The sequence below is a fragment of the Heliangelus exortis genome, chromosome 5 (genome assembly GCF_036169615.1).
Source record: "Heliangelus exortis chromosome 5, bHelExo1.hap1, whole genome shotgun sequence".
NCBI classification, from domain to species: Eukaryota; Metazoa; Chordata; class Aves; order Apodiformes; family Trochilidae; genus Heliangelus; species Heliangelus exortis.
In genome coordinates this window covers 34,001,510-34,022,829 of record NC_092426.1, presented here as the reverse complement: position 1 = coordinate 34,022,829, position 21,320 = coordinate 34,001,510, and the positions used below count along the sequence as shown (strand labels likewise).

The 21,320-nt window shown below is 42.0% G+C and overlaps 1 protein-coding gene across 12 annotated transcripts in view; it reads right to left on the bottom strand.

The window, feature by feature from the left end:
- SUSD6 (sushi domain containing 6) overlaps positions 1-21,320 on the bottom strand; it is a 98,012-nt gene that overhangs the window by 62,336 nt on the left and 14,356 nt on the right. For 6 of the 12 annotated variants that reach the window (XM_071744493.1, XM_071744482.1, XM_071744489.1 and 3 more), the window contains exon 2: positions 14,572-14,656. The gene's annotated coding sequence lies outside the window, so the exon portion shown is untranslated. Of the gene's footprint in view, positions 1-13,467; positions 13,560-14,571; positions 14,657-18,679; positions 18,845-21,037; positions 21,253-21,320 lie in introns of those variants that run through there. The other 6 variants (XM_071744483.1, XM_071744492.1, XM_071744485.1 and 3 more) reach the window with 4 other exon arrangements.

Sequence of the window (21,320 nt, the reverse complement as noted above, 5' to 3'; positions counted from 1 at the left end):
TGGTTTAGAAGCAAGAACCAAAGAGCAAGACTGCTTGGAAACCAGCTTCCCTCAAGTTCTTGTAAGTAAATATTTAACTTTCTTTTTATTTGTGTAGCTACAGTCACTGACATGAGCCTGATAGTTATTAATTTATAAAAATAGATCTATGAAAGGGGTAAAGACTCAGAGTTGCCTTGCCAATGGCTCTCCCTCTCCATTTCCCAGCTCTTTCCCTTTTTCCTTAGCCTCACCTCTGCCTTCATTTCTCTTTCATTCCTTCCTAAGATTACTACCACACCTCCTTACCCCCTCTGCACACACTCTAGCTCATGCTTTACAGGCAAGAGCAAGACTTCCCTCTCCCAAGGTTCCTTGTACCATTTCCTCATCTGAACTCATTAACAATATCTCCAGGACTTCCCAGGACTGAAATTACCCCTGGGCATATAGGAATGAGTTTGTAAGGTTTTGAGGGCAGTTACTTTGTGCATTTTGCAAAGGTCCTGTGCAGCTGCAGGATTAGCAATCTAGTGAGACTTGTACTGGCAACCACCCCCTCAACCAGGGCTGAGCTGTGCTCTCATTTTTTGGAGCTCAGTGCAGAGATCAGCTGCTCACTAGCAATGGAGTGAGCAATGGAGGCTACATTTCTTCCTGCAAGGGGTTATCACCAGACTACAGATACCTGCATCAGGCTCCCTTAAGCAGCCACAACTGGGAACTCTGGAATCTCCTGCTCTAGGGAACAAAGAGCAAACTGGCTCCTTTCCCATGCCAGATGTACTTTAAAAAGTATGCATACTTTGCAATGGGGGTGTTTTGGTTTTTCAGGATGAATAGGAGTGGGGGGTGTTTTTTGGATTATTTTTTAACTGTTTTCCGGGTTACTCATGCCTTCTTAAGAGACAGAACCTATGCACAAGCCTACCCCCCCTCCTTGGCTGGGATCAAGAGTTGCTGAACACATTTTTTTTTAAAGCTTGATACCAAGCCAAGGCATGCCTGCAGCACAGACAGTGGGGTGCTGCAATGGCTGTAGGGAGCAAAGTACTGAGAGCAGGGAGACAGAGAACACAGGTTCACTACATAACATCTCCTCTCATCTTGAATGCTCTTCTTGTTCAAAAGAGTTTCAGCTTTTTGGGTTTTTTGCCCTTTTTTTGTTTGAAGGATCTTGATGTCTTAGCATTCATCTGACCTTTCCTTGCATTTCAGTGCAGTGCAGATGTTCCTCTCCTGATTAAAGACAAAGATGAAATTGCTGCCTCTCTGCATGCTTGTAACTGGCACTACTGGGATTCTCAGAAGACGTGCTCCCGAACATGGCTGTTGGTGGGTTTCATTGCTGTAGTTTTGTCTTCTACTGAGAAAAGCATTATAATTTTAGAGCAATCACAATTGATTAACTCAACTATTAATCTCAATGTCCTCAAACACAGCCTTCCTCCCTCAAACAGTCCACTAGGTTTCAGTCTCCTAGTCATAGAATCATAGAATCATAGAATTAGCCGGGTTGGAAGGGACCTCAGAGATCATCAAGTCCAACCCTTGACCCACTGCTGTGGTTGCGAGACCATGGCACTGAGTGCCACATCCAGTCTCTTTTTAAGTATCTCCAGGGACGGAGAATCCACCACCTCACCGGGCAGCCCATTCCAATGCCTGATCACCCTCTCCGTAAAGAAATTCTTTCTAATATCCAACCTAAATCTCCCCTGGCACAACTTAAAACTGTGTCCTCTTGTCTTGTTGAAAGTCATCTGGGAAAAGAGACCAACCCCCACCTGGCTCCAACCTCCTTTCAGGGAGTTGTAGAGAGTGATGAGGTCTCCTCTGAGCCTCCTCTTCTCCAGGCTGAACAGCCCCAGCTCTCTCAGCCTCTCTTCATAGGGCCTGTGCTCGAGTCCCTTCACCAGCCTGGTTGCCCTCCTTTGGACCTGCTCCAGCACCTCAATCTCCTTCCTAAACTGAGGGGCCCAGAACTGGACACAGTACTCGAGGTGTGGCCTCACCAGGGCTGAGTACAGGGGCAGAATCACTTCCTTGGACCTGCTGGCCACGCTGTTCCTGATCCAGGCCAGGATGCCATTGGCCTTCTTGGCCACCTGGGCACACTGCTGGCTCATGTTCAGCTTCTTGTCAATCCAGACTCCCAGGTCCAAAAAGTCAATCAGATTCTTAAAACAACATCACCCACTGACTGACTCAGCCTGGGGCCACACCAAGTTTTGACCCCAGCTGCAAGTTACAGTATTTTGCACTTAAAGCTGCCTATGATAAGCAGCACTGTACCATCATCACAGGTGACTTACAGCCCAAACAGAAAACAGCCAGCCTGAGAGCACCCAGACAGAAATCTTCTGGCAGTTTCCAAGGACAGATGGGAAAGTTCTGTATAGCATCTTTCTTTAGTGCATGGTTTGAGGTGAGCCCTGAGACATTTCCCTCCCCACCTCTGCTTCCTTCAACAGAAAGAATCCCTCCTCTAGAGGTTGGTGCTTTTCCCAAAGGGGAATGGACCCATGCCACTCCACAAGACATCCAAAGTGAAGCAGGAGACAACACATCAACAAACTGGTTGCAAGACACATGCTAGCACCTCAGTATGGGATTAACCTGTGAGCACAGCCACACATATGCTTCAAACATACATACATGTATCTGTATGTATGTATGTATGTATGTATCAGGGTGGTATCTGTATTCTCTCAAAAAGGAAAGACAAAATTAATATTTGTTTCACCTTAAGCAATCTCATCACCATGTACCTGACTGAACTATAGAAAAGACTTTTTTTTTGTTAAACTATGGCAGCTTCATTAACATTAACAGCAAATTCTCTGTCCCATTCCAGACATCTTTAAAAATAAACAAATCTACAACCACATCCTTCTTTAACATCCCTTCTTAGCAAATGCATCAATACTGACACATGCCTATCTTTACACAAAAGACTGGCATGCAGGATCCCTGGACAGGGTAAAACCAGACATTTTGACCAAAGCTAGATTTTCAGGCCAAGAGGAAGCAGCTGCCTATCCACATCCAGACAAGAAGCCTGCAGAAGGGCTTCGTTCATAACCCTGCCCATTCTAGCTACACATGCCAGCCCCGGACACTGCCTCAGCACAACAGATCTCCAAAGGCAAAGCAATGTGCCCCTTCCCACATGAGGATTCCTAATAATACATGAAATTAATTTTTATGAAGTGCTGAGTCATTCTCACTAGCAAGGACCAAAGCTTCTCTTAGTGTTGTGTCAAGTGCCTCACACCCCATGCAAACAAAGAGACAACAGAGAAGAACTCTTCGTGGGTGCAACCCTTTAACTCCTGCAACCAGACTGGGGGATGCCATGGTCTATCTGACACTCACAGACATGTCTGCTGCAGATCAACACCATATGCCTACCCTCCCTTACTAAACTGGAACAGAAGCTCATGTGTACACAAGAGGACAAACAACTATGCTAGCAAGAACACAGAAAACAAAAATACTCCCATTCACTCACTGAAACAATGCTGCTCTGAGATAGAAAGTGATGGAGGTTTGCAAAGAAATTGCCCTCACTAGCAAAACCAAAAGAAACTACCACAAAGAAGGTGGGATGGAACATTCTGTTTTATGTTGAAGAGCAGAGTGCAGAGGCCAGAAGTAATAGCAAAACAGAAGAAACTGTTCAGCTGAGCATACTGACCCAGAACACAGGGTTCAGTTAATACCTAGACACATGCATGCACGAAATCCACAGTCCAAGCAACATTTTATGCAGCCCCGACCTTATCTGTAAAAACATGTTTAGAAATTCAGGGCAATAACCTGACACACTGGAGGTGATTGCTATCCTTTGCAGAGAGGTTAGAAAGAAAACCCAGAGAATCTGTGTAATAAAGCAAAACACAGCAAAAAGGGAACATCTGTTACTTTTACCAGGAATACCATATGGTTCATAGCTGAGGTACAGAGAGTGAGTTCATTCATATTTAAAAGCAAAAGTAATAGGTCAGTCCATCCAACAGGAGAGAAAATGCCTGTTTCCCTTCCATTGTTCCAGCCCTATCACTCCCAGTCTAGATTTGGCTTTCTGAAGAAATGGTGCTGCCAATATTCTGGCCCAGACAAGCTCACAGAACTGTTCATGATGGGATGACAACACTCCTGTAGGAGTTTTGCTTAGCCCTAACATGAGCCTGGTTTATCCACAGCCCAGTCAGAGCAGCAACACAGAAAAACCAGTTTTGTCACTAGCAGACTACAGTATTGCTCTGGAGCTGTGAGACACCTGGCAGCAGTAAGCAGGGTTAGCACAGTAAATCATGACTGCTATCCAGAAGCCAACTTGTGCCTGAAAGCACTGCCTAGAATTGCAACTAACACAGCTGGTTCAGATCAAAGAGCACCAAAAATCACATCTTTCTTCAACAAAGGCAAGGCTAGATAGATGGCAACAACGTTTTCTAGTATCTTGCAGAACACAGGAACACCAGCTGAGGAAGCCTCTACTTTGGAGCTATCTCCCACATGAAGGTCTGCTATGCAGCAAAGTCACAATTCAGAACACAGAAGTCAAGAGGGACAAACTCAATGTATCTTCATTATCTCTTTTAAAAATAGGTCAATAAGGTCTTTTGCTATCTGAGAACCTGTTTCTGGGCATGACTTATTTGAAAAAGTCTTGTGCAAGGAGATAAGATCCCTGATATCATCGAAGTCCCTCAACAGCTGTCAAGATAGAGCACACAAGTTAATTCACCTATTTTAAGAACCCCTCAGTCCCAACAAGGTCTTGCCATGTTTGCTGATTCTTCATTCTTCTCAAACCTGAATCCTCACTTGCTCTCTGAAATTCAAGTATTCACTTTGTCAATAGAGTTTTCGTTGTGAGAGACGGATGGCAAAAAGGATTTTGCAACAAGTGCTGAGCAGCCTAAGCCACAAAGAGAAGGCAGTATAAAAGCCTGTCCTGACAATCAAGTGCCAGGACTAAATAAAACACAAAATGACAGTACAGATCAACTACTTTCAGCATTGCTTCCCAGACGCATCTAGGTCACACTTTCCAGCCTCCCTTTAAAACCCTCCACTCTAAGCCCAGGTAGGTTGTTGCCCTGACCCACACACCTCACTTCACATTCACTCTCTGCCTGTGGACAGGGATGCAGGCAAGAAACCCAGAGATGAACATTCCTACATAAGGAGCAATCCACATGGGTTTCCAGCAGAGCTAAGGAAGACATAAGTGCAGTCTCCATGTACGTGGATATACAGCTCTTGTGGGGACTTCAAGTCCACTGCTGAGGGTGCCAGGCTTTTTCTGCCTCCTCACAAGCAGTAAGGCAAAAAGCAAAGCAGTGCAGAAGAGGCACAGACAGCAACTTGTCTGGTTAACAGCCTCACAGCCAGGAAGTGCCAGAGGGACAAAGAGACACAATATCTGAATTTTAGCTGTTACTGAGAGAGATGGCTAGCAGCCTTATCTTAGGACAAGCAACCTCATCTTTACATTTATAAAAGCCAGCTTTTGATTACAAGTTCATAGAATGAAGTGTCATTTTCTTCCATGCTTTGACCTCCTTACTTCATTTACTGATGTTCCTACTAGGAAAAGATACAGTTTGCATCAGAGAGCAGCAGAACTGGTGTAGTTGTGTAGGGCAGCAACCTCCTGTGCCAGCTGCAAGCTGGATGCAGGCTTCTGGCTTTAAAGCCTTCCATAACTCAGATTTCTGCACTTGGGTTATGTTATTCTTATGTTTTCCACAGCACCAGAAGTTACTCCAAATCACCAAATCAATCTCTAGAGAGATTTTTAGCCTACATTCCTTTCATGTGAAAAGACCGAATGACTGCCAGCAAAAGCATCACAAAATTAAATGCATTTTCAGACACAGAGGACAATCATGTCTTGAAAATCACAAAGGTTGCTGCACAGCTTTGAGAAAGTCAAAGGCCACAGGGATAAATTAAATATGGACTTCCGTAACAAACATTTTTAGGCTCTTTTTTGGTGTAGTACCACTAACTCTGGTTCTGGGTAACAGTGATCAAACCACAGCAACCTTGTTACTGTTTTCAGAAAAGGCAGATTTTGTGGAGACAAAGTCTACTTTTTTAGCTGTGTGGACCTTGGGACAGCCTATCCATTTTAGGTTCACCTGAATACAGAGCTGGATGTGGTCTCCATTTCACATTCTGGAGCATGAGGTAGTGGAAGCCTGAGAAGAAAAGGTCAGAGCAGAGCAGTAGTTATATGGGTGACTCCAACACAAGCACACAGGACTGCAGGAAGTTGGTAGTGGCCAAGAAGACTGCACATGGTACCTGTCCTCCACCATGGGTAATGAGGCTTAGGGAGAAATGCTGGTATTTCACACAGAAGACAGAAAATAAGTCTTTCACATCATGTTCTCCCAAGACTGCCCTCACAGTTCTGCAGTCCTAACATTAAACTTCACTAGCAAGGATTACTTCCAGCTTATAAGCAGTTAAGCTTTGCCTCAAAATCACTTTGATCTTCATATTTGTCTTCTATCTGGTAATTAAAGGATTTTTTTTTTCTGACAATTAGAAGGAGCTTCGGGTATTAGAGATGCCCCCAAGCTGCTCTGCCGTGGTCTGAACTTTAGATTCATCATAGCTTGGTTGCTCACTCAGGGAAGAGAAGAAAAACAGGAGTGGAGCAAGCCTTCAACCCTGGAAGAAGCATATATATTTGTGGGATATCAAAATTATCATACGTATGTCAATGTGTGCATTATGGATGTGGAGAGAAAAAGTAATGTATCATCCTCCAAGCCTTTTCATAATCCTTCATGAAGAGATATAGAGAGATTTTTCAAAGGTAGGATTTCCCAATTGACCAAGTCCCTTTAAGTTGTCACTGCTCATTAGGCATTCTGAAACCTCAGAGCAACAGGACTGTATTTTTTGTTTTCTGAACACAAATATTTCATCTCTCCCATCCAAAGAACCCTGGCAAGAAAGTGCTTCTGTTTGATGCAAAAGGACATAAGGTCTAGCCCAAGTGCTACTGCAGGAAGAGATCATGAAAGTCACCTTCCCCCAGAACAAAGACAAGCTCACCCTCAACATATTTGGTATTTGAAGGAAAAAAAAAAAAAAAAAAGGACAAAGTATCTTGGGCTTTTGTTCTACAGAGATTCATATAAGGATTATTCTGTGGTAAAGCTATCACTGCATGTCTGCATTCTAGATAAATAAAGGGTTTATTTAATGCCCACTACAACAAAACATGTACTTCCATAGCCTGCAACTCCACCAAATGCAGAGCAAGGTGCCAAACAGAGCCTTCTGTGTCTGGTGACAGTAATGCTAACACCACCCCACCCCATGATAAACTCAGCTGCCCATTCTCCACACACGTACCAGGTCACCACCTCTTCATGTGCCAGGTGTGGCTGGCACACACCTACACCAGGAGCTGGAAGCTTGGCAACCTTATTGCCATGCATTGGGGAAACCACAGCACAGTGAAGTTGCACCCACAGTGCAAGCTGTACAGCAGTCATGCATTATGCCCTATTACACTGGAAATGGTCATTATTTGGAAGTAAATCCACATATCATTTTTAATCAAAGAGTTTTTGCTTCTGTATTTCGGCTCTTCTTACTCCAGAAGACAGAGAAGCTCATACTGTGTTACCCAGGGTTACCTAAAAATGCAGTGAAATTATCCAAGTGCAAGTCTCACTCAAGTAATGCCTTCTCCTTAGAGACATCAAGGAAAAAGAATGGGTTTCAAGCTTTTAATGTCAACACAAATTAAACTGGATTGAATTTACTTAAAACTTCTTTTACCAATCATAGCCTACAGGCAAAAACCTGTGTCCAAATAGTAGCACCCATACTGCCAGGACATATCATTGACCGCAGCAGTGTTTGAAAACATTGTGTTTGTAGGGATGGAAATGTTTTATCTCTTTTAAGGCATGTATGTCCTGGAACACATGATTTCATTGGAGAGTGAAGGAGAGTAGAAATGTTGTCACATCTGGGCAGGCAAATCTGTTGTTTTTACTTTATACAAGACGAGAACTCAATGCCAGAAATATTCCTTCTCCCTATGTTAAACAAATACAACAACTTCTCTTGAGAGGACACCTACCTCTGACCAACTCTTCCAGGATCCATATCCTCCAAAGACAGAAATAATAACAAAGAGCCTCAAACCCCAGACAAAAATGTGGATTTGAACAAAGGAGCCTCTGAAATCCTCTTCTGAGCCTCTTGTTGCTCTCTGGCTAGTAGCAGGGATTTTGCTTCGCATTTCTCTTGAGGGAAAGGTGCCATGAGGGACACTCACCTACTTCATAGAGCCCAGATCACTGTGTAAGACATCCAGACCCATCATTTGTATCCAGATCTACATAGCCCAAGTGCCTGCTCCAAGAAAGAGGTTGGGTCTGTAGTAGCTCCAGAAATCCAGCCTTTACCACTCTGACTCTTCACAACCAAAGCTATTCCTTCTCACCAGGAAGTGACATCCCATCTTCCAAGAACTGGTTCCTGGACACCAAGAGTACTCAGATCAATCACCCTAATAGGAGTAGCTTTATATAGAATAGTCTAGTTCAGTTTTAATCATTTAAATTTTTCTGTAATTTCATTTTTCCTGCCTTCTTCCACCCCATGCTACTGGCCTTTGTGATTTCTGTGTCCAACCTGAGGGCACTGCCTTGCACACTGTACACACACACATCTTGATTACAGACAGATACAAAGCTAAGGAAACTGACTGACTCCCAAAAAAAATTAATGTACACATGTGCATGCAAGAATTCACATCATTAAAACGAGCTCATTGCCCCATTTCCTGCAGCTGATAAAAGTTTTGATGGGCAGAAAGCATGTAGAGAAGCCCAGACAACAACTACACAACACTCACTGCACTATACAAAGCTTGCATTAACACTGCCTTTGCTAATCACCTTTCTTAACCTCCCCTGGTTTTTTTTCTTAGAGGCTTATAGAGCCTCAGGCTGTAAAGCTGTCAGTCTCTGTTCTCAGACACTGTAAGTCAAATACCTTTCTCAGCATCCAGTCCTTGGTTAACAGGCAGTGTACACACCATCTCCAAGGGATTCCACATATTGTGTTTGCAATGCTCATCTTTCCTTCCCTTCTCCAAAAAGGGAAGGGCATCTCATCAGTAGTCTTTCAAATATCAGGTACAGAGGGTATAACATCAATCACTCTCTCAGTGCAAGGCATGTATTACTGAATTCATGGGCTTATTTCAGTAAAACTAATGAGTCAGGACAGCTTCGAAAAAGCTTGCTTAAAATATCTTATTTGCTCCTCCTGAACATTATCTACATTCAAAAAATTCACTTCAACTTGAAAAACAGGCTGCATTCTACCCTTACATTAGAAGATCATGCACATTTTTGACTCTATAGCAAAAAAGAAGACAATGAAGGCCTCAAAGCAAGAAAGGCTAAGATAATCCCTGAGTCCTAAGGGGGGGAAAAAAAAAAAAGTAGACAGAATTTGCTTATTTTACATTTAATATTGACCTTCATGGCTTAAAAGACATAAAACCCCTCTGCACCATTCACCATATCTAATCTATCAAATTCACCACTTGATGGTATTAGACAAACTGGGCAACCAGCATGAGGCATGGAAAAAGAATAGAAGTCTTGCCTTGAACTTCTCTGATCAGTTAGACAGTGCTCAGCTAAATCTTCATAGAATATGAGATGCATGTCTTTGTTATGACACAAAACTATATTGTCTACACTGAACAATAACTCTCAACAGCTCCAAATACTACTTTAAGTAGAAAGAGTGTGCAAAATTCCCCTATGTACTGGGAGCCTGTTAAACAGTTGGCATAAAAAAGAAAAAAAATCAATGTATGCTTGAGACAGCAGGAAACAGCTATGAAGCAATTAAATACACAATGCAGGAGGACTATAAAATATCAGCTTGCCTTAGCTGATATGGTTGCTTGCCATCAAGTATATCAGATTTAAAAAAAAAAAAAAAAAGAAAAAGACAACACAATCTTAACATATCTCAAATTCATCAAGGCTTGCCTAGAACAATGCTTGGAGAGGCTGCAGCACATGTATCATTCTGGAAAAAGCAGCATTTTTGACTCAAGTTCTTCTCTTTAGGCACCACGAATCAATGCACTAGGATGTCATTGGAGATAATGGAAAAGACCAGGCAGGAGTACACAGATCATCCAAGGCAATAGAGATGGACTTACAAGGAGCAGCCACATTACCAGAGGTCAGAAGCATATTCCTGCTGACTGTTAACATCCAGTGGTTCAAATACCTCCACTATTTCCAACTTGACTGTTCAGTGACTTTCAAAAGTCTCTTAAGTACAATACACATATCCTATTTCCCTGTGCTCCCTCACACTTTATGCAAGGCTGCCTGGGTTTAATGAAAACAAAACAAAAAACTTAAACAACACCCAAGTTGCTCTGAAGAATCTGTGTGTTTCTGGTGAATCACTTAAAACAAAAAAAGAGACACTGACAGATTACAACCTATTCTGCAGCAGGCCTATCTTCAGGTGACATAACTCTCCAACACAAGTTGATTTTCAGATGAGTATTTCATATTCATTAGTTCAGCCCAGGTTTTCACTGCCATAAAACTGCTACTGTATTAACAGACAGAGATCCCTGATCCACAGGTAAGTTACATATCATTAGCTCTTGCTACTTTGAAATAGCTGTCTTACAACACATTGCCTGAACTAGAGATAACTGTTCTCTTGAACCACAGAGCCCTACCTGATGGAAAGGCAGAAAGAGAGGATTTAAGCAAGTAAGAGGGTGGAAGAGCTAAAGTGCAAATTGAACAGTCACAGTAGAAGACACTGGCAACATTCCAAGCACATCTCCATCTGAAGGACCCATCCTTGTAAAGAAGTACTTTAACCTACACATCTCATGTGAATCTCATGTGAATCCAGGTTGTCTCACTGAAACTTTGATTCAAGAAGCAAATGGGTCAGATTCCCTACTATAGTCAGAGGGAAAACAGCATCCACAGGTAATGCTGTGTTCACTCCAAGGTTAGGTGAGTTCACTGAGTACCAGCTAGTTTGACCCAGGCACTCCCCAAGATGCTAAGCCCTACCCATAAACACAACTGGATATTCAGATAACAGAGCCACAGGGGAATTGCCCAGGGAGCACAAGGCTATGTGATATAACCTTCTCCCCAGTCTCACAGCAAGTTGTCACATCAAAAGTCAAAAAGCCTTTTTGCAATGTGTTAGTTGATGACTAAGCTATGCTAATAAACTCTAGCATACACTGGGGGGAAGTGGGGAGGAGGTGGGAAGAAATAATCCTTGTAGCTGAAAGGAAACAACACACTGCCTCCAGGATATGGCAGCCATCTTCCTTCCTCTCTACCAAAGATTATACTAGAGTCACAATGGTTAAGCTGGTCTTCAAGCTACCTTAAAATAAACACCATAAAAATCCACTAAAAATCTGACCCACTCATCTAGAATCCAGACCTTCAGCTCGTATGTAAAGAACAGGCAGAGGAAGGCCTTCTATTAGTGACAAAGAGAGAAAATATTTGGTGAGAACAAACCAATTTTGAATATGCTGTAGCATTTCCTTTATTTTTATTGGAAAGGAAATACTAACCTGGACACAAAACAACCAACCAAACAAAAAGTACAATATACACATAAGAGAAAACCAAACATGTATGAAGCAATCCAGGAGAACACTGGCCAACTCCAGAGCAGACACCACTGTTACATGCACTTGGGTTTAAGGCTTTCCACATTACAAATGGTTCAAGCAGATTGGGGAGGAACAGAGAAGAAAGTGAAGGTTAGAGAGCATTTAAGGTCTTATGGGAAGGTTTGAACAGGAGCTATTTTAAATGCTTCTGCCACCCTCCTGGTCTCACTTCACAAGACAAAAATAATAGAGGACAGGAATCCTGTGTTCTGCAACTGCAGCTTCTCTGTGGTTTCTCTCTCTCTCTCTCACACACACACACACACACACACAGACACACACACAGAGCACTTCAGGATAATTGTTTCAAATCCTAAAAGATGAACAGGATGTTGAAAAGTGATAGACTATAAATAACTAAGTAAAGGGTACTCATTCTCAGGAAATACCCTGCATATGTCAATCAAGAGTAAAGAAACAAAAGCCAACTACACACAACCACTCCAGTTTTTGTTTTCAGGTCATAAAAGCAATCACAACACTAAAAAATGAGTATTTCCTGGGACTTGACAACTGTTGGGTTAATAACACCAGGCAAATGGAAGTTATACCTAGTCCATAATTATACCTATGTAAAATGTGTTGTGCTGCTTCTACCGTGATGCCTCTTTAGGATACTGTCAACAGAATCAACCTTTAAAAAACAATTGCTCTTTGGAAGTGCTTGTAAGCCCCTTCCCACAGCTAATGCTTCCACAAGCCAAGCTGGACAGCCTTTGTAACACACACTCCCCACCTCTGCAGTCACTAACAAAACAAAAAGATAAGTTTCAGCTCTGGACCCCCCCCACACTTTCTATCAGTCTCCTCAGATAGGCTCTATCAGAAGATGCCTTCCTCCCCAGTACCTTTTCACACCCTTTTTTCAGCTCATCTAGATATTACATCTACATCACCACACACAGTGCAGTTTGCAAACAGATCATATTTCTATACTGTCACTGCAGGCCTTTTCCAATTCGGCAGCAGGAAAAAAAAAAAAAAAAAAATCTCTCCACCAAAATGAAACACTGAGAGCATTGCACTGATATGCAGATGCTACCTGTGCACTTAGCCAGTCTCTCTTCTGTCCCTCTGTTGGGTACCAATAAAGTGTCCCAAACCATTCTGCAAAGAGAACAGCCCATAGCAAAAGACAGCAAAACTCCTTTGCAAATTCACTGGGAGCATAGCTCAGCCATACCCAGGTCAGATTATCCACAGAGGATTGCCAACAACTATCCTCAGAGAACATACCATCACACACCAAACAGCTACACTAGGAGACCTGCTTTTAGAAGCACAAGGATGAGCTTCTCATCAGCTTTGGACTGCCAAGGAAAGGCTAAAGAGGCTAACTCAGTACACTTCTCTCCCTTTCTTGATCTGCAAGACTTTTTTGAAGAGCTTTGTCTGATGCGATCATTTCTCATCGGTCTTAACTGGTATCTTCACCACCACCCCCTGCCATTTGTAAGAAGAGATGTGGTTTAAATGGACTATTTTGTCTTATATTACCTGCAAAGTCCTATTTCACTTTATACCTTCTCTCTCTACTGCTCTGCAGTTTGTCTTTATGCCAATGATCCACTTCTAGTCTAAATCAAAACAGTATTAAGTTGCATACACATTCATCCTAGCTCTTTGGACTAGTGATCAGAACTTAGTTTCTCTAAGGATATTTGGTATAAAAAGCATGTGAGATGAAATATTTGTTTGACAAGTAATAAGAAAGAAGAGACAAGCAAAAATACCTTCTAAGTTTCAATTACATGCCAGCTTTCGTTCTGTCAATTATGTCCCAACATGTAACAAAAGATGCCACTACATTAAAGTCCAATGTGTCCTGCATCAACAAAAACTTTTCTTATTTAATGATACAAAAGACAAACACACCTACATATCCACTAAGATATCTATTTAATGAAGTGTACAGGTATCACTTATAAGCGCCCCCAAAAATATCAAAATATTTAAATAAGCACTTTTTTAAATTTTATTATTTAAATCACTTTAAATTGAGTGAGATCCACTCAAAACTTTGCACTCCAGGTAGCAGTTGCACAGAACAAGGACAACAGGCTGGCACAACAAGAAGTGGTAGCACAGGAGCTTAATGCCTTACTGCTGCTAGAGGGATCTGAGGGGAAGAAGGTGTGGTCAGAGGAATTATCCCTATTCTGATTAGCATCAGAACAAAGGCTCACATTAGTCCCTCAACACTAGAACTCCCCTAAAGTACTGGATAATAACCTTGTTGAAAGCATTAGAGGGATTTCCTCCCTAGCCCCTCAGCCTACTTCCCTTCTTCAAAGGGGAACAAAGGGCGACGTCCAAAAACCAGCTTTTTTTAGTTCTCTGAAATACATATCCAAGTAGATCTTACCACTAAAACATGAAATACACAAGTAAGATCCTTCTGTGATAGGTTTTCAAAGGTAATATTTGAGAGTAAGTATAAAAAAAATAAAACAAAAAACATTTTCTGTACAAGAGAAACATGTTTAACTCTGGAAGTTAAAAGTCCAATGAGTTTGTACAGCAAAACTGGAGAACAGTAAGGGGGTGAAGAATACAACAGCTTGTGGTATCTGAACACCACAAAATCAGGTTAACAAAGGTATCAGTAAAAAGGCTAAGGCATGACTACAAAGGAGGCAGATCTTAAACATTCTGGAACACTGTCTTTTGAAACAGGAAGTAATGCTAACAGTAAGCAGCTGTCTTGCTGCAGAAGGAGAACACGGAAGGCAGCACATTCTGACTTCAGTGTACAGAAAGGTCCTTGGCATTTGGACAAAATGCAGGTTTAAAGAAAAAGAGACAAAAAATAGTCACAGCATTAGCTTTCATCTTACCTGGTGTTGACACAAGCTGGCATACAATGGTTGTCAAGTTAGTACGATTAAAGTGATGATTCAGAGATAATAGGTTGATTCACACCTAGGAATGTACAAAAATGTAACTATTAGCTGTGAATATATAGGGGATAAGGACAACTCTGTCACATGAGAGAGGAGGAAGACTGGAGGGTAGAAGAAGCTGTTACGTTTTTAGGACACAGGCACACACCTATGATTCAGGTTCAGGCATTGCCCACAAAATTCAGATCTGGGTTTGAGATACACCACACAAGTTACTCAAAAACAAAGAATTGAAAACTACCCTGACACATTTTGTTGAAAATTTGCAAGGCTTGGAAAAAAACAGGTCACAGTTTCAAGCACAGCAGTGTTACTGGAAATGCTTTTCAGTGGCATTTCAGCTCTATTAATATGTCTTTTTTTCAATGGGACAGACTTCTGAGAATCTACCCAAAACACAGACTAGAATTGCATCCAGTCCATCCACCAGACACACTTCTACAAATAAAAACTAGTGATCACAAAGACAAATTAAAAGAAGCAAAACAAACAAAAAACCCAACAAACCAACAAATCGGGTATATTTTATTGTCTCTCACATGCACTTTTATTCAGCATCAGTACTAAACACCCCAAAACTTGAAAAGAAAAGATGGTTATTAACAAGATAACTTTTTACATTTGAGAAAGCACAGCAACTGAGAACTGGGCAGACTGGTCATCCATCCATAAGTGAAAGTAAAAGCTGTGCAGCTGAAAGGAATTTTTGTCTAGACTGCTTAAATATCTCCTTTGTTGCTAAAACATTTCTCTGCCACATCTAAATGTCAGCTTTTTGAATTTCAGAAGTGTGCAAGTCCTGCCACACAGCAAACCAGAAACAGACTTGAGATGGAGGTTCTCACAGCTAATGAAATTATAAATAAACTCTTCTTCAGGTCTCTTGGTCTACTTAAATTATCATATCCTTACCAAAAGACACAACCCCTGATCATATAATCCTGCTCCCCATAACCATTAAGCAGTTTTTAATAGATCTGTTAGTAGGCTTATAGTCTCATCTCACAAAGCCAGAGCAAAGCCTGTGATGAGTCTTCAGAATATTTTTGTTGCATATCAGAGAACCAGTTTGCAGCATTTTGAGATCCCACAGCTCTTTGAAATAATGCTTTAGTTTTATAAAGACATGCTACTAAAGGGACATTTTCCTAAGGGGAGCCTCCCACTTCTGAAGCAAGCATGCTCTTCCTGGACTTTAAAAAGCATGACTGAGGGGCCCGTAGGGAGAAGCTGGTGTTAAAGCTTTCAGGATGACCTCACATATGGCCACTGGGTCGCCGGTGGCATATGCAGCAGCAGATGGAGAAACGAAGCCTTCATACCCTCTGTGCAATACTCCACAATTCTGACACTTCTCTTGAAAAGCAGAGAGGTCAGTCACCCTTCCAGGATGGTGTTTTGGCACAGACAGGGCTGTTCTCAGGATGTGTACCATCACCAAAAGATAACCTAATAAAGGCTATTTTAAGGGCAGTTTCTAGCTTAGCTTTCAAGTATACTGAATCCCCACACATCAGAGGATGAGAAATTACTGTTAAATCTTCTACACTGCATATCAGCTTTCCTCCCCCTTTTGGCTAATTAAAGAACAACATATACCAAGTATGCATCTTTACCTTCCCCCATCTCTCATTTAAAGGAGTTTTAATTAACATTAGAGCACCTTACCAGGTCTAACAAATAAAATGCCTTGTGAGAGCAATTGGAACAAACAGGCTCTAATACCCAAAGCAGATTCTGGCACACCCCACAGGGTAATTGTATTAGTGAGGGCAGCTTCAGTATCTGCTCCTTGAAGACTTCCCAGAAGTTATTTACAAAGCAAAAAAACCACAAACATCTTAAATAGGGCAGATACATTCAAGTATTTCGCAAATCTAGATATTTAAAACTACACATACACATAGCTGTTTTCAAAGCAAGCTTCCTGTAACTGCTACTGTTTAAAGTGAAGTTGCAAATTTAGATATTGTTTAGATATTGAAAGATACATATTTTTTTATATAGAGTAAGAACATAATTCTCAAGCTGACTCACAGAAACTGGGGGTTTGGAGAGGCGTTGTTGGGTTGAGGCTTTTTTATTCTTATGGGGTTTGTTTCTGCTGGGGTTTTTTGGGGGGTTTTTTTTGTTTTTTTTTAAGCCTGATGTAGCAACAGGATTTCCTCTTAAAACTTATGCTCCCTTAAGAATCCTGCAGAAAGTGATCCAATACTCAATGTAACAACTTCTCTACCTTTATTCCCAAACAAGATGCAAACACTGTTTTGATCAGACTTTTTCAATTCCCACTCATTTTATTATAAAACCCCATTAAACCAATGCAGGGGAAAATAAATAAATAAATAAATAAATAAATAAAAAAGAAACAGCAGCAAACCACAGCAACATTTAATTACAAACCAGGAGGAAAATGTAAACAGCTTTGAAGTTTTCAAAATGGTTCTGGAGCTTTTAAAGTGTAAGCTAAGGAAGCTATAGATGGAGACACAGTGTACTGAAACTGGTTCACTTCTAAGCACGAGGCTACAGTTGTGCATATTTAGCCTATCAAAATTCAACCACCTAGGAGGAAGCTATTCCTATGGCAAGTGAGTTCACACACTGATGGACTGAAAGCCATTCTAGTGCACTGCATAAATACATAGTTTTTCATTTTCCATTTAAAGGCCCTTCCAGAAGCCATTTTCCCTTTACTATGGCTCTACGAGCTTCAAAAGCTCTATTTTACCTTGCCTGCAAGGTTACTGCTGCAAAGATGATGACCAGCACACTCCACTTAATGCTGACTAACACCAGGAAGCAAATTCACTGCTGGGTGGGCTGGTTGCCAGGATAGCAGCTCCCCTTAGGGAAATCACCCCAGCAACACAATACACATCGACCCTCTGCACTGTGGAGAAGGTTCTTAGTGTATGCTCTGCTTTTGGAGCCTGCCCACAGTTCAACACACAGGCAGAGAAGTCAGAAGCTGGGTGAAGGAGACAACTAAAGCAACAGGGAAAGGGGTTTTATAGGATTTTATACCTCTCACTTCTGGTCCTGCAGTTCTTCAACATCATGAGCTTCCTCAACAAACTGTCTTGAATTATCACACATTAATATCATCCATTTAAAATAAATAAGCAAGTAAAAAACAGGCCAGGCTTTGACAGGTCTCTTCTGAGCATCACTAGGTTCAGTTTGAAAATACCCTGTTTGCAGCCTGCATTGCAAAGCAAGCTCTGTGAGCTCTGTAAGCTTAGCAGCCACTACACATTAACAAAACAAATGGCACACAAGTGGCAAGTAAAATATTTCTTGCTACATACAAAAGCTTGCTCCCTGGAATTTATAGAAAGCATTTCCACTGGATAAACTTAATATCAATTTATGCATCTGCTCTGTAAACAAGCCTACTAGCAGAGTCAAGGAAAACACACAGTCCTGCATAACTACCAAGCAACAAAGTTGGGTGGATTACACAGGAGGACTTGCAAAGACAGAATGAGTGCCATCTACCTGTCCCTAACTACTGTTCTCTGTGCTGGGGGTTATGTAATTACATCTGAAAAAACTCAATTTTCACCATCTCTTCATAACAGAGTTTAAATGTGTATGACAACATGCCTAAAGACAGGACACTTGGGACAACCAGGTAACAACAGACTACTGTACCTCTGGTGGGAGAGATCTACTGTAAACAATACCACATTATGAGCAAGCATCTCTGCTACACATGAGTTAAGTTTTTTCCTTTTCCTGTTCTAGGAAACGCCTTGGTGTTTCTACGTACATACTCCTAAAGCAAAACAATCCCTGCTGCCACTCCTCCCCCCACCTCACACCACCCAGAGTCTTTCAGGCAAGGGGGCCCAGTGCTGCCAGTGAAACATCACCTCCTTCCCGGCTAAGCCTGATCAGCTGGGATCGATCAGCTTATTATAGCAGCAGACAAGTGGCTCCGAGGGCAGGGGAGCCGCGGGGAGTCCTTGTGCCAGGCAGAGTGCACCACAGGACGCAGGCTGGGAAACGCTGGAGCAAAGGCTTCCAAGCTACTGACCTTTCAATGCGGGTATCAGCAGGCAGTGCACTTCTCCGGGAGGACCTCAAGTTAGCGAGGAGAGATGCAACTTTCAAAAGGGCAAAAATAGACAGCAGTGGCCTGACACAAACTCCGGGTGTGGCATCAAGCCTTCCTGGAGTGACGGAGGACAGCAGCTTACATCTGTTTTCTCAGGAAACAGAACAAGCAAGAGATGCATTTGGGCAGTAGAGCAGGAGATGTCTGTGGTGTGAGCAAGCACACTGATAAAAAGCAGAAGTGGTGCAACAGGAACAGCCGCAGACACAGAAACCCAAGTCTGCAGCTAAGAGGTTGCACAGCTGAGAAGCTGAGGTTAAGACAACTGCAGCCTGCTCTGAGAGCTGAAACAACTCTCCAGGCAGGAATAAAAAATAGCTGAAAACAACCATGATCACAGGACAGAATTAATTCCATCAAAATCAGTACATTACAGGCAGGGCACACATTCAGTAACTTCAGTAACCACTGCTTGCCCACTCATCAGGCAGCTCCTGAGCTGAGCTCCTTGAGCTCAAGCAGCCACTTCAGTCCACCTTCACACAACGCACTAAATATAACTCTGCTGATAACTGCCTGGAAAGTGTTCCAGAGACACAGTGCGCTGAACAACTCAAGGACATTGGACCCTCCTCAAAGACCACAGGTGGTGAGTTTGCATGACAAGAAAAGAGAAGGTGACAAAAGCCAAGTCTCTGCTACTGTAACACTGTGGTTGGGAAATTTCAGCCTCCAGAACAGTGCTTTCACCCTGACTTCACTGAAGCATTGGTGTATAAAAAGCCCCTGTAAAACTGAAGCAGAAAGGCAGCTGGGTTTTGGCATGGGCTTGTCTAAGAGGAGGTTACAATTCCCCTGGTCATGTGCTCTCTGCTCTTCAATAAGGAGCAACACCATAAAGTGGCAACAATCATCTCTGATTTTAAATGCTCATTCCTTTAGGTCGCAGGTCTTTCATCACAATAGTCCCTTAAATAAAACAGGAATAAAAAAACAGGATAAGGAAATTTAAGAGGCTAGATAAAAAAAACAAACGAGAATAAAAGGCTATCTTCTTTAAGTTTTGCCTACAGAATCACTATCAGCAACAACATGCAAATCTTAAAAAGACGGAAGTGTGATCTGATGGTGCCACAACTGGGCACCAGGATACCAGAAAGAATTATTTTCTTTGCATGGAAATATACCCCCAAAAATAGTGTGGCATAAAAAGAAATGAAGGCTGACTGGCGTAGAGATTTATGACAGACACCTTAAAGATGAGGCAGTAAATGAAATCAATGATAAACTGCAGACACAAAAGCACTGATCCTTAGAGCACCGGCATTTAATATGCGAATTCTCTCTCTACTTGGGCGTTTTTCCTCCCTTTGATGTATACAGACAAGTTCTAACTAGACATGCAGACTGGGGAGAGTCCCCTTTCTCCATTATCTCAAATATTCTTTTTCTAAGCTACAGTAAAGTGCTCTGCAAATAACTATATTACTTCTGCTTCTGTTCAGAGGGGAAGAGAAAAAAAAAAAGAAACAAACTAAGAAAGCAGAGTATAAACATTGTTATTATTACAGGAGTGAGGCAATATCTTCCCAGTTCTGATGCAGGATGCAAGTGACAGGCTAGTGCCTGATACCTATAGTGTAGGTTAGTAGAAGGGAAAGACAAGCTGAACAACAGAGAACAGTGAAGATAGTGTGGAAGAGATACAGATGTCTTGAACTTAATGCTACCACATGAAAAATTATAGGTTAAAGCCTCTCCTTAAGAAACTTTCTTTCCTTTGTTCTGACCAGGACTCTCCTTAGCAATCTGCATTGCTCCAGAAACCTTAGGAATTACGGTGACAATAGACTCCTGCCAAGAGAAGCACCATTACATAACAGCATTTATGGGAACATGCAGAAAAAGCCACTAGGATGCACAACCAGGCAAGTGCAAAATCCTCACTGCCCATGAGCTCAGTTTAGCTCTTGATTTTTTCAAAGACGACCAGAGGATGTTTTTATTTTAACTACTACTTCTCACCTCCTTCCACCCGACAAAATCCATGTTAGTGTGACCACACAGAGATCAAGTCCATTCCCAACAATACATAAGCCCTTGGGAAAACGACCGCTTGAAACTATCGTATTTGCACTAATCTGCTTAAAGAAACACCACGAAGGCGAAAAAAACGTTTCACTCCATTACGCAAATATAAGAACTATACGTTGTGGTATTTTTTTCATCTGTTATTAAAACTTAAGCATACTTAAAAGACTTCCTGTCTTTTCAGTTCCGAAAAGCCCTGTGTAGCTATTTTTTTAAGTTCCAGGTCCTCGGGAATTTGTCACATACCCGGCACAGATTCAGCCCAAGCACTGCACCCCTGTGTACGCTACCAGGGGGCTCTGACCTCTGGGACATCACTAAAAAGACAGCAAAGACGAAGCCCCCAATGAACGCAGAAAATTCCGCACATTCAATCATATGCGGGAGAGCCTCCGCTATCGCCTGCATTTACCTCAGACACCGTTTCCCCACCGAGTGTCTCTCTGCATCCATAGACCCAACTACCGGAGAACCACAAGAAATCAGCCAGTACTTCTCGGCCGTGTTTTTAAACCCCCGGCGTTTCCCA